The sequence below is a fragment of the Eptesicus fuscus genome, chromosome 3, assembly GCF_027574615.1.
Source record: "Eptesicus fuscus isolate TK198812 chromosome 3, DD_ASM_mEF_20220401, whole genome shotgun sequence".
Lineage (NCBI taxonomy): Eukaryota > Metazoa > Chordata > Mammalia > Chiroptera > Vespertilionidae > Eptesicus > Eptesicus fuscus.
The window spans coordinates 24,909,032-24,919,217 of NC_072475.1; positions in this window are offsets into that span (position 1 = coordinate 24,909,032).

The window sequence follows — 10,186 nt, forward strand, 5'->3', positions numbered from 1 at the left end:
CTCAGTTCCTCAGTTAAACCCATTCTTTGCCATCATGATGAGACTGTCTCCCCCACTGTATGCTGGGCTCTTGAAGTCCTTTATATATACAAATGGGCAACAGGTACATGAAAACCTGCTCAACATCACTAATCATTAGAAGAATGCAAATCAAAACCACAGTGAGATATCACCTCATGCCTGTTGCAATGGCCATCATCAAAAAAGACAAGAGATGCTGGTGAGAATATGGAGAAAAGGGAACCCTTGTGCATTGTTGGCGGAATTGTAATCTGGTACAGTCACTATGGAAAACAGTATCAAGGTTCCTCAAAAAGTTAAATATTAAAAATATATCTCTGTGCATGTTTTCTTATCTAAAAATGGCTATCATAGAGAGATTGTGAAGATTAAATAATCTAATATTTATAAACTAGAGGCCCGGTACATGAAATTCGTGCACGGGTAGGGTCCCTAGGCCTGGCCAGCGAACAGGGCTGATCGGGCCTTCTGGCTGCTAGTTGGGGCCTCCCTTCCCCAGCTGCCAGCTACTGGCTGGGGCCTTCCTTCATTCTGCACCACCTCCTGGTGGTCAGCACACGTCATGGTGAGAGATCGAACTCTCGGTCTCCTGGTCGAACTCCCATGGGGACACTTTGCATATTAGCCTTTTATATATATAGATTGCTTAGACCCAGAACATAGTAAGTTCCATATCAGCAACTGTAGATTTTTGAACACTGAAGTGGCATTTTGGAGCAGGGTGAGAGGTTGTAATAAAAGCAGGACAAGTGGTCCGGTTTCAGCTACTGTTTTTGTCAGAGCTGATACCCATTGACCCAAGTTGCATTGCCTGTGTCAGACATGTTAGTGAGCCACCATGTGCAGGGTTAAGACCTTGAAAGTGGGGATGAGAAAATTACATATCAAAGATTCTATCCATCAGACAAGTTGTGAATGGGCAGTTTGGAATTATAATTTACAATTAGAAAATTTTCATCTTTCATGACCATCAGTCAGTGGAGCGAACTGTGGTTATTCTAGTGGTGGAATTTCAGACCTGCAGAAGGAATGGAAATGGCACAATGTAAGAGTCTCCCTCTGTTGCCTGTGTGTAAGGCTGGTCTACTGAGATTGGTGGGAATTTCTGGTGGAAATTTCCAGCAGTGCAGTTGTCTGTGTTGTGCTTGATTATCCTACTGGAACTATGGAACAGTGACTATGTAGGAATCTGGGAAGAAACAGATGCTAGACTCCAATTGCATTTGATAAGTTTAAGGACCATTTACAGAGTTAGGCAAAACAACAGAGAATGGTGCAGAACCTGGAGACTAGCAACCTTGGGAAAACCTTAGCAGCACCCATTATCCCTGAAGGGGGCAATGACAGGGAGGGTTCAGAACTCAGAGAGGGCTGAGGACAGAAGCTGTGGGCTTTGATACAGGGGGCTTCCAACCAAGGGCTCCCTGGAAAAGAGGGAGTTGTGAGAGTGAATAGCAGAGTTTCCTCTTACCCCACCTTTCAGTCTCCTGCCAGTGCACCCACTGGCTGAACCTGTGTGGAAGTTGGAAGACACAGGAGTTCATTGATACTGTTTATAAGGGTCAGCCTTCCCAAAGCACGGAGCAGGTGGAGAAGGCAGGGATGTGAGCCCGAAGGGGCAAATAACAGATGTCCAGCAGAAACAGATGGCATGGGCCAGACAGGTCATTTGGTTACTTCCAAAGTCAACCTAATCTCACAAAACAACTGTATTAATATTTATAGTAACACTTGGTAGAGTAAAAATGCGGCTTTTTTCTATTGGGCATCTCCTATAGGCCATGTTTTAAAAATTCTTGGGGCACATTGGTTGAAAATTGCTGGTATAACTCATTGAAAGGAAAGTGTCCCTTTAAAATACTGTTTTGAAATTAACTTACAGTTCAGAAAAAGACAAAAAATGTTAATGCTTTTTTTTTTTTACCTCCTTCTCTATCCCCCTCACCTCTCCCTCCTTTTCTTCTTCTCCCTTTCCACTTCTCCTTCTCTTTCTCTTCCTCCATCTTCTTTTTTCCTGAAAGATGTCCTTTAGGTGCCTCTTTTGACCCAGAAGTATGAAACAGACATATTCCCGAGTTGATGAAGCTGTTATATAGAAGGATCTCAGGACTGTGCTCTCCATACTAGATATCTTCGAGGTACATAAATCAATACTATATGAGGAAACACTCAGCTTTATGTAATTCTAGTTAATAAATATAGAAAGAATGAGGGAAATATAAAACCACCATTAGGTAAATCAAATACCACAGTAATAACGTTTGCAGGCAAGACCCACTGATGGATAAAATTAGTGGGTGAAAGTTGAAGTAGAAACAGGATTATTAGCAAAAATCTCAAAGTATCTCCCCCAAAATATTTATTCATTAAAAGGGAAAATAGTAACTTGCAATGGAGAAACCCAACTGATGCCACAGTGACTAAGTAGTCAAAGTTAATGTCCAAAGTTAAATCACCGAGACAACTCAATATCATGTACCTCTTGATAATGAGGCACGGAAAAGGACATAACATCACTTTTGCAATAATCTTGCCAAAAAGATATAAAACCTCTGTTTAATCATGGGAAAACATCAGATAAACTCAAGTTGAGGGATATTGTACAAAATAACTGCCCAATACTCATTAAAAGTGTCAAAGTCATGAAAGACAAGGAAAGATTGGAGGAGATTAAGGAGACAACCAAATGCAATTTGGAATCCTGAATTGATCCTGGAACAGAAAAGACAAAACCAACAAACAAAAACCTAGAGAAATTCAAATAAGATCTATAGTTCAGCCAATAGTATTTTACTGAAGAATAGTAACCTACGTCTTGTATTAAAAACTGCTGTTTAAAATTCTCTGCTATTGTTAGATAGTCCCTTGTTCTGTAAACGCTGTCATTTTTAGACAGTCTTATTCTGTAGAATAACTGTTTTAATTTGAATAATAAAAAAAAGATAAAAAATTAACTGTCTGACCTTGCAAGCTAGCCATCTAACGTAATGGACTAATACTGATAATAATTCCCATATTCTTATGCCAAATGTTTGTTCTTTATGTATTCAAGCTTACAACTGTCTATAACAATAATCCACACAGAGCCCTTTGTAAAACCTGCAGACAAAGAAGCTCAAAAGGTATAAATACTGGAAACTTCCTGAGTGACTTCGCTCAGAGATTTGGAAGAAACACCTCCCTCTGGGCTGCTCGCAATAAACAACTGCTAATTAATTGACTCATTAAGGCGTCTTGTATTTCACTTGCTGATTTACGATACAACAGTACCAATATTAACTTCCTGGTTTGGATGATTGTGCTATGGTTATACAACATTTTAACATTAGAGGAAGCTGAGTGAAGAGAGTATATTTGGAACAGGAAACTCTCTGAACTATTTTTGCAACTTTCTGGCAAGCCTAAAATTATTTCAAAATAAGAAGTTAAAGTTTAAAAAAGCCAAAAAACTCAAGACAAAGACTCTCTCCTCTTGACAAGGGAAGAAAAGTTTGAAATGTTTAAGACTATCTTTGGAGGGTCAGGCAAATTGACAGGATAAAGATCTTTGAGAACATTTGGATATTGTAGTTTGGGTGAGGAATTTTATTGATTTTATTTTGTCCTCCTTTTCCCATTCTCCACCAAAATATCTTGCTTTTCCTTGACAAGTGCAATTTAAAAATTGTGTTGTATTTTAAAATTCTCAGAATTATAAAATTCTGAGCACACAGTTTTTCCTATATGGAACTCATTTTCAACTTTACAGGGAGAGGAAATGAGTTTTGATTCCCCCAGTTATCTGTGGTAGTCTGCTTTTAGGGACTGTATGTCATCTTTTAAATGAGTCACAGTGTATCTAAATCTGGTAAAATTGATCAGCAAATGTCTACTTACCACTTGCTGAGAACTCAGAACATAGCTGCAATCCTCAATAAGCTCACAATTTCTTTGGGGGAACAGGGAAAATATTGAGATATTAGGGCAAAACCCTAAGTGAATCTCTGAATAAGGTCATGGTGCAGAATTTAAGCACTGTGGGAGGGCTGGTAAAGGGGGCTGGAATGGTCACAATAAGTTACCTGCATAGAAGTTATTTGAATGTCAAAACATCAAGTTGTATACCTTAAATATATACAATTTTTATATGCCAAGGATATCTCAAAGCCGTTAAAAAATGAACTTACTTGCTCTCAGTCTTGAATTGTAGGCAGAATCCATAGATGGTGGAGGAAAGGAGTCCAGATTAGGAGAGGACACGCCACTACTCGACTGGTCAATGACCAGAGCAGCCTGCCTGGCGTGAGCAGTGGAAGTTGAGCTGAAGTTGGGTCAGTAGCCAGTAGTAGGGGAAGAGGAAAGAGTGGATTATGGAGACACCTAACAATGAGATCAAGGATATTAGATTACAAACCTGTAGCAGATAATAGAGAATCTTTGTATGTTTGGTTATAGGGAGGCTGTTGTAGTAATCCAGATGGGACCTGCAGCCTCGCTAGGTTTGCATGTTCATAGGGGGGATGGGGAATGGATAGGACATAGAATATCAAAGGAAACATTAAAAACGTGATGAGTGAGAGAAATGGAGAGGAGTCACAGAGGACTTGAAGATTTTATACTTAGGTAGGTAAGTGCCAGTGCCACTGTCAGCAGGAAATTCAGCAGGCAAAGGAATTTATGGAAGAAGGGCATCTTTCTGGTGTAAAGTCTGATATTGCAAGAGATTAAAATAAAAATATTTTAGTAGTAGTTTTTAAAACTAAATCATTTATTCAACAATTGCCTGTTTTTTTGCCAGGATTTATGCTAGATGCTGGAGATACAAAAACCCATGATGTGGGTCTTTTTTTTTGGCAGTTTCTTTTTTTTTTTTTTTAATGAATCTTTATTGTTCAGATTACAATTGTTTCTCCTTTTTCCCCACATATCTCCCCCCCACCCAGTTCCCACCCCCCTTCTGCCCTTACCCCCCCCCCCCCCCGCTGTCCTTATCCATAGGTGTATGATTTTTGTCCAGTCTCTTCCCATACTCCCCACACAGACACCCCTTTCCCCCTGAGAATTATCAATCCACTCCCATTCTATGCCTCTGATTCTATTAAGTTCACCAGTTTATTCTGTTCCTCAGATTTTTAATTCACTTGACTTTTAGATTCACTTGTTGATAGATATGTATTTGTTGTTCATAATTTTTATCTTTCTTCTTCTTTTTCCTCTTTTTAAAGAATACCTTTCAGCATTTCATATAATGCTGGTTTGGTGGTGATGAACTCCTTTAGCTTTTTCTTATCTGTGAAGCTCTTTATCTGCCCTTCAATTCTGAATGATAACTTTGCTGGGTAGAGTAGTCTTGGTTGTAGGTTCCTGCTATTCATCACTTTGAATATTTCTTGCCACTCCCGTCTGGCCTGCATGGTTTCTGTTGAGAAATTAGCTGATAATCGTATGGGAGCTCCCTTGTAGGTAACTAACTGTTTTTCTCTTGCTGCTTGTAAGATTCTCTCTTTGTCTTTTGCTCTTGGCATTTTAATTATGATGTGTCTTGGTGTGGTCCTCTTTGGATTCCTTTTGTTTGGGGTTCTGTGCGCTTCCTGGACTTGTAAGTCTATTTCTTTCATCAGGTGGGGGAAGTTTTCGTTCATTATTTCTTCAAATAGGTTTTCAGCATCTTGCTCTCTCTCTTCTTCTGGGACCCCCATAATTCTGATGTTGGTTCGCTTGAAGTTGTCCCAGAGGCTTCTTACACTATCTTCAACTTTCTGAATTCTCTTCTCTTCATGGCTTCTCTGGAGCAGTGTCCTTGGCCTCTTTGTATTCCAAATCTTTGAGTTGATTCTTGCAATCCTCTAGTCTGCTTTTGGGTCTCTGTATAATATTTTTTATCTCAGTCAGTGTATGTTTAATTTCTAGTTGGTCCTTTTTCATATCCTCAAGGGTCTCATTGAATTTATCGGCCTTTTCCATGAAATTCTTGAAAAACCTTATAACCGTGGTTTTGAACTCTATGTCCAGTCGCTTGTTCTCCTCCATTTCTTTGGTTTGTGATCTGTTTCCTTGCCTTCTCATATTCTCTGCTTCCCTAAGTTGGTAGGGTAGTTTTGTGTACAAGGTGTCCTATTGGTTCAACGGGTCAGCCTCCCAGTTACTTGAGGTGGATACTCTTGGTGTACCCTTGTGTACTGTGTGTCCCCCAGCAGGAGCTACAGCAAGGGCTAGTTTTCTCCTCCTTTGCTTGGGCGGTTTTGGAGTAGTCTGACTGGAGCTGCAGTTAATTTGGTTGAGCTGCCCCAGAACAGGCCATTTATATGCAAAAGCCGCTGTGTGGAGCCTGGGCGGGTTTGTAGAATGTGCGGGGCGGGGTCTCAGGGCTGGGCGGGGTCTCAGGGCGTCACTAGGCTGGGGCGTGGCCAACAGCGATGGCTGCCGTCAGCCGTCTCTGCCTTTCCACTTTTCCAAGTCCCTGCGCCCTGCGCTCCAGCGCAGTAAACAATGATTGCTGGGCGCACCTCTGCAAAAAAGTCACTCTCACTTTCCGACCCAATGGCTGAGAGTCCAGCTTCTCCCCGTAGGTGTCTGGGTCCCCCGAGTGTCCCCAGAAACTGGATTTCAGAGTGATCGGGAGCTTGTCTCCCTGCGGGTTGAAGAAAAGCCGCGCACCCAGCCGCCCGCCACCGGCCCGATTCGTGTGCCTCCGTACCTCAGCTTTTCAGTGATTGTGCTCCTTTCTCTTCTTAGTTGTAAATCTTCCACTCAGCCAGCTTTCCCGTGGTTCTGGGTGGTAGACGTTTTTGTCTTTTAGTTGTATTTTTTAAATTGTTGTGTGAGGCAGCAGATTAGTTGTTTAACTATGCCGCCATCTTGGTTCCTCCTCCATGATGTGGGTCTTATCCTAAGGAAGTCTGACAGAGACTGACATATGTGCTATGACTGTAGGGAGGATGAAAAGGCTCTAGGAGCACAAAGGAGGGACAATTTCTCAAGGTACTGGAACTTGGGAACTACATATCCAGTTAAATATGGAAGATCTGAAATTTTGGGGCTCATCAGCAAGAAGTGTTAAGTGGAAGCCTAGATTGGCTAAGTTCAATTTTCATGAGGGAAAAAATGGCAGAAGGCCCAGGTGTGAGTGCTGCTGAGACTAATGGTGAGAGAGTGGGAGGAAGTCAGGAGTCATCAAGGGAGGAAGCACTGGGAAGTTGTGGGAGACTCTGTCCTGGTGCCATGGATGGTGAAGAGAGTTTGCCAATTGTTTGAATTTCAAAACAGCTTGGAGGGGATTGTTTCAGTGGAGTGGAAAGGGTAGACCTTTGAGAACAACTAGAGAGGGAATGAAAACATTGAACACTCATTTGAAAAGTCTATGATAATAAAATCATAATATGCTAATTAGAACAGACAGCCAAATGACCTTCCGGACGTCCTTCCGGACGACCTTCCAGACGAAGCTGGGGCTGCAGGGACCAAGCCCCTTGCATGAATTTTGTGCATCGGGTTTCTAGTATGGTAATAAAAGAAAGCTAAAAAATGGGAAGGTAACCAGAGCAGGCGCTGTGAGTACGTGAAGTAACGTCTTTTCCACTTGTTAACGCCATTCACAAAATCCTGATTCAGCCTCCAGGCACAGTGATGGGTACTTCACATATATTTCTCTTTTATCCTCACAACTTTTTAAGTGGATATTATCTATTTAGCAAACATTTATTGAGGGCTACTTGGTGCCAGATAGTGTTTCAGGTAATGAGGCTACAGTGGGAGACAAAAATAGATACAGTTTTTGCCTTGTATTGTCTCAGGGAGAACTGACATCAAATGAATTATGTCACACATTATGAAAAATTGTGATCATTCAAACAGGGCTTTGCTTCAGTTCACCTTTGCCCTGTGAACAAACGTTTTGCTGAACAAATTAATAGAGGAAAAGCCACGAACATTTAAAAAAAAAATGTTCCAGTTTTCAGAGAAGCGTGCAAATGGGCACACTGGGGTTTGCTGTAACTTTTAGGGCACTTGGTTGTGGGCACTAATGTTTGATGACTTCAGGTGGAAGCTTGTTCTGCTGCCTTCTTGAATCTTTTGACTTATCAAAGGCACCTTTCCAAAGTCAAGAATGGTGCCAAGAGTGAGCTCTGAAAGTGGTGGAGCTGCTTTGGCCCTGAGCCTGGGGAGCTGAATCAGGTCGACCAAATGTCTCCTCCACCCCAACCTCTCAGGGGCAGCCTGGAATTTAGCACCCCAAGATGCTCCTTACCAGGGTTTCCCCGGCAGCATTTCCACTCCAGCCTCTGGAATTTCTCACTTGGTCTTAACAGCCTATTTCTGTTCTCCTAACTCCTAATTATTTCTTTTTTTTGCCCAGATCATGATCTCTATTTTTAACCTGACTGGTTTCTTATTGTTTCTAAGTTGGTTTCCATCTCTGGAGAGTCAGGCTTCCACCATCTGATGTTTCATTTCCCCCTACCCCTTATCTAGGAATAGATGCCCCTTACCTGCCCCTTTATATGAAAGCAGGTAGACTTTTGAGGTTGGTTTGAGTGTTCTATTATGGAAATTAACCCAGAGTTATCTGGGTGTGGCTTTGAAGTGAGAAGCCAGATGTTTTCCCAGACATTTCTGAGTGGCTGAGTGCTTTCAGGTCTACAGGTGAACGTGTCTTACAAGTCTTGTACCTTTGCAAGACCATGGAATCAAGTCATCATGATCAGGTTGAAAATTATTCATTATTATAATACATTTGAAAAATTTGACTGTTAAATAGAAAGGCATGATCACCAAATCAGAAACAAGTAAAATTAGGATTCCAATGTGGACCCATTTTATTCTCTGTCTGATCAGTGTGCTTTCCTGTGGGCTCAACCGTCCCTGAAGTAGGTCTCAGAGTGTATAAGCAGAAACAGTCTTTGTTTGTCTGAAACTCACCAGGATGTAGCATCTTTTCCCTCACATTCTCATGGTGTTATGGGCTCATTACCTTTGATTTATTGAAGAGTCTGAAGCTCTCAACTGTAAGAGGGAACTCTACCTTACTCTCTGATGCCCTGAAATACTTGCTCCTCTCCTAAGTAAGATTTTTATTAAATCTCTCCCCCACCTTCCTAATAACCTAAGAATATCACATTTTAAGCCTTTCACATGTAAAGCAAGTTACCACAATTATGATAAGACTGAACTTCATTCTTGCAGGCATTTAATGTTTTCTTTGAGTTTTGAGGAGGGCTGGTCAACTCCATTTACAAAAGAATGTATTTTGAGGCCCACACAATTGGCAAGGGAGAATGTTTATTAGAGAATAAACTGATTTTTATTGCTTATTTCAATGTGGCTAATTGCTATTTATCCTTTAATATGTGACTCAGGCATTACTTCATTTAGGAAGCCTTCTCTGAATATCCCCATCCCCACCCATATTCCCTGGGTAGGCAAACCAGGATATATGGTCACCTCTATAAAGATCTGCCTAAATCTCAGAGTGCTTACCATGTCAATTGATCTCCTATAATCATAGAGCATCAGTAAACAATACAAAGCAAAAACAAAAAAACCCTAAAAACTATGGGTACCATTTCATCCAATGGTTAAATACATTTTCTCTGGAGCGGACTGCCTGGGTTCCAGCTCCAACTCTCCCACTGACTGTGTAACTGTGAGCAAATCACAAAAAACAATCTGTGTCTCAGCTTTCCTCATCTGCGGAATGGGGATAATAGTGGCATCCACCTAACAGGATTAAATGAATTACATACACAAAATGCTTACAACAGTGCCTGACACACAGCACATGCTACACAATGACCATTTATTATCATGGAATGTGGTTGGCCTAGAAGAATAGGTAGGATTTGAACTGGAGCTGAAGGTTCAGCGTGACTGGGTAAAGACAGCTATATGCCAGTGTGTGTACACATTTGTATATGGCTGTAAAGATAAGCAGTTAAGGTGGTGTAAATAGTTGCATTCATTTTATTTCTACTGGTCTCCATGCGTTGGGGAAGTAATTCTCTGGGTATTTGGCTTTCTCCTGGCCTCATGACTGACACTCATGTGTTGATCACAGTGTTCTTTCCAGTGAGCAGATGCAACCTCAGAATGTGTCTCAACAGGTTCCTCAGGGAGGGCCTTCCGGTTTGGAAGAACCAGAGAGGTAAAAACACAGATGCCATCCCCAGTGAGTCCTTCATTTCACAGC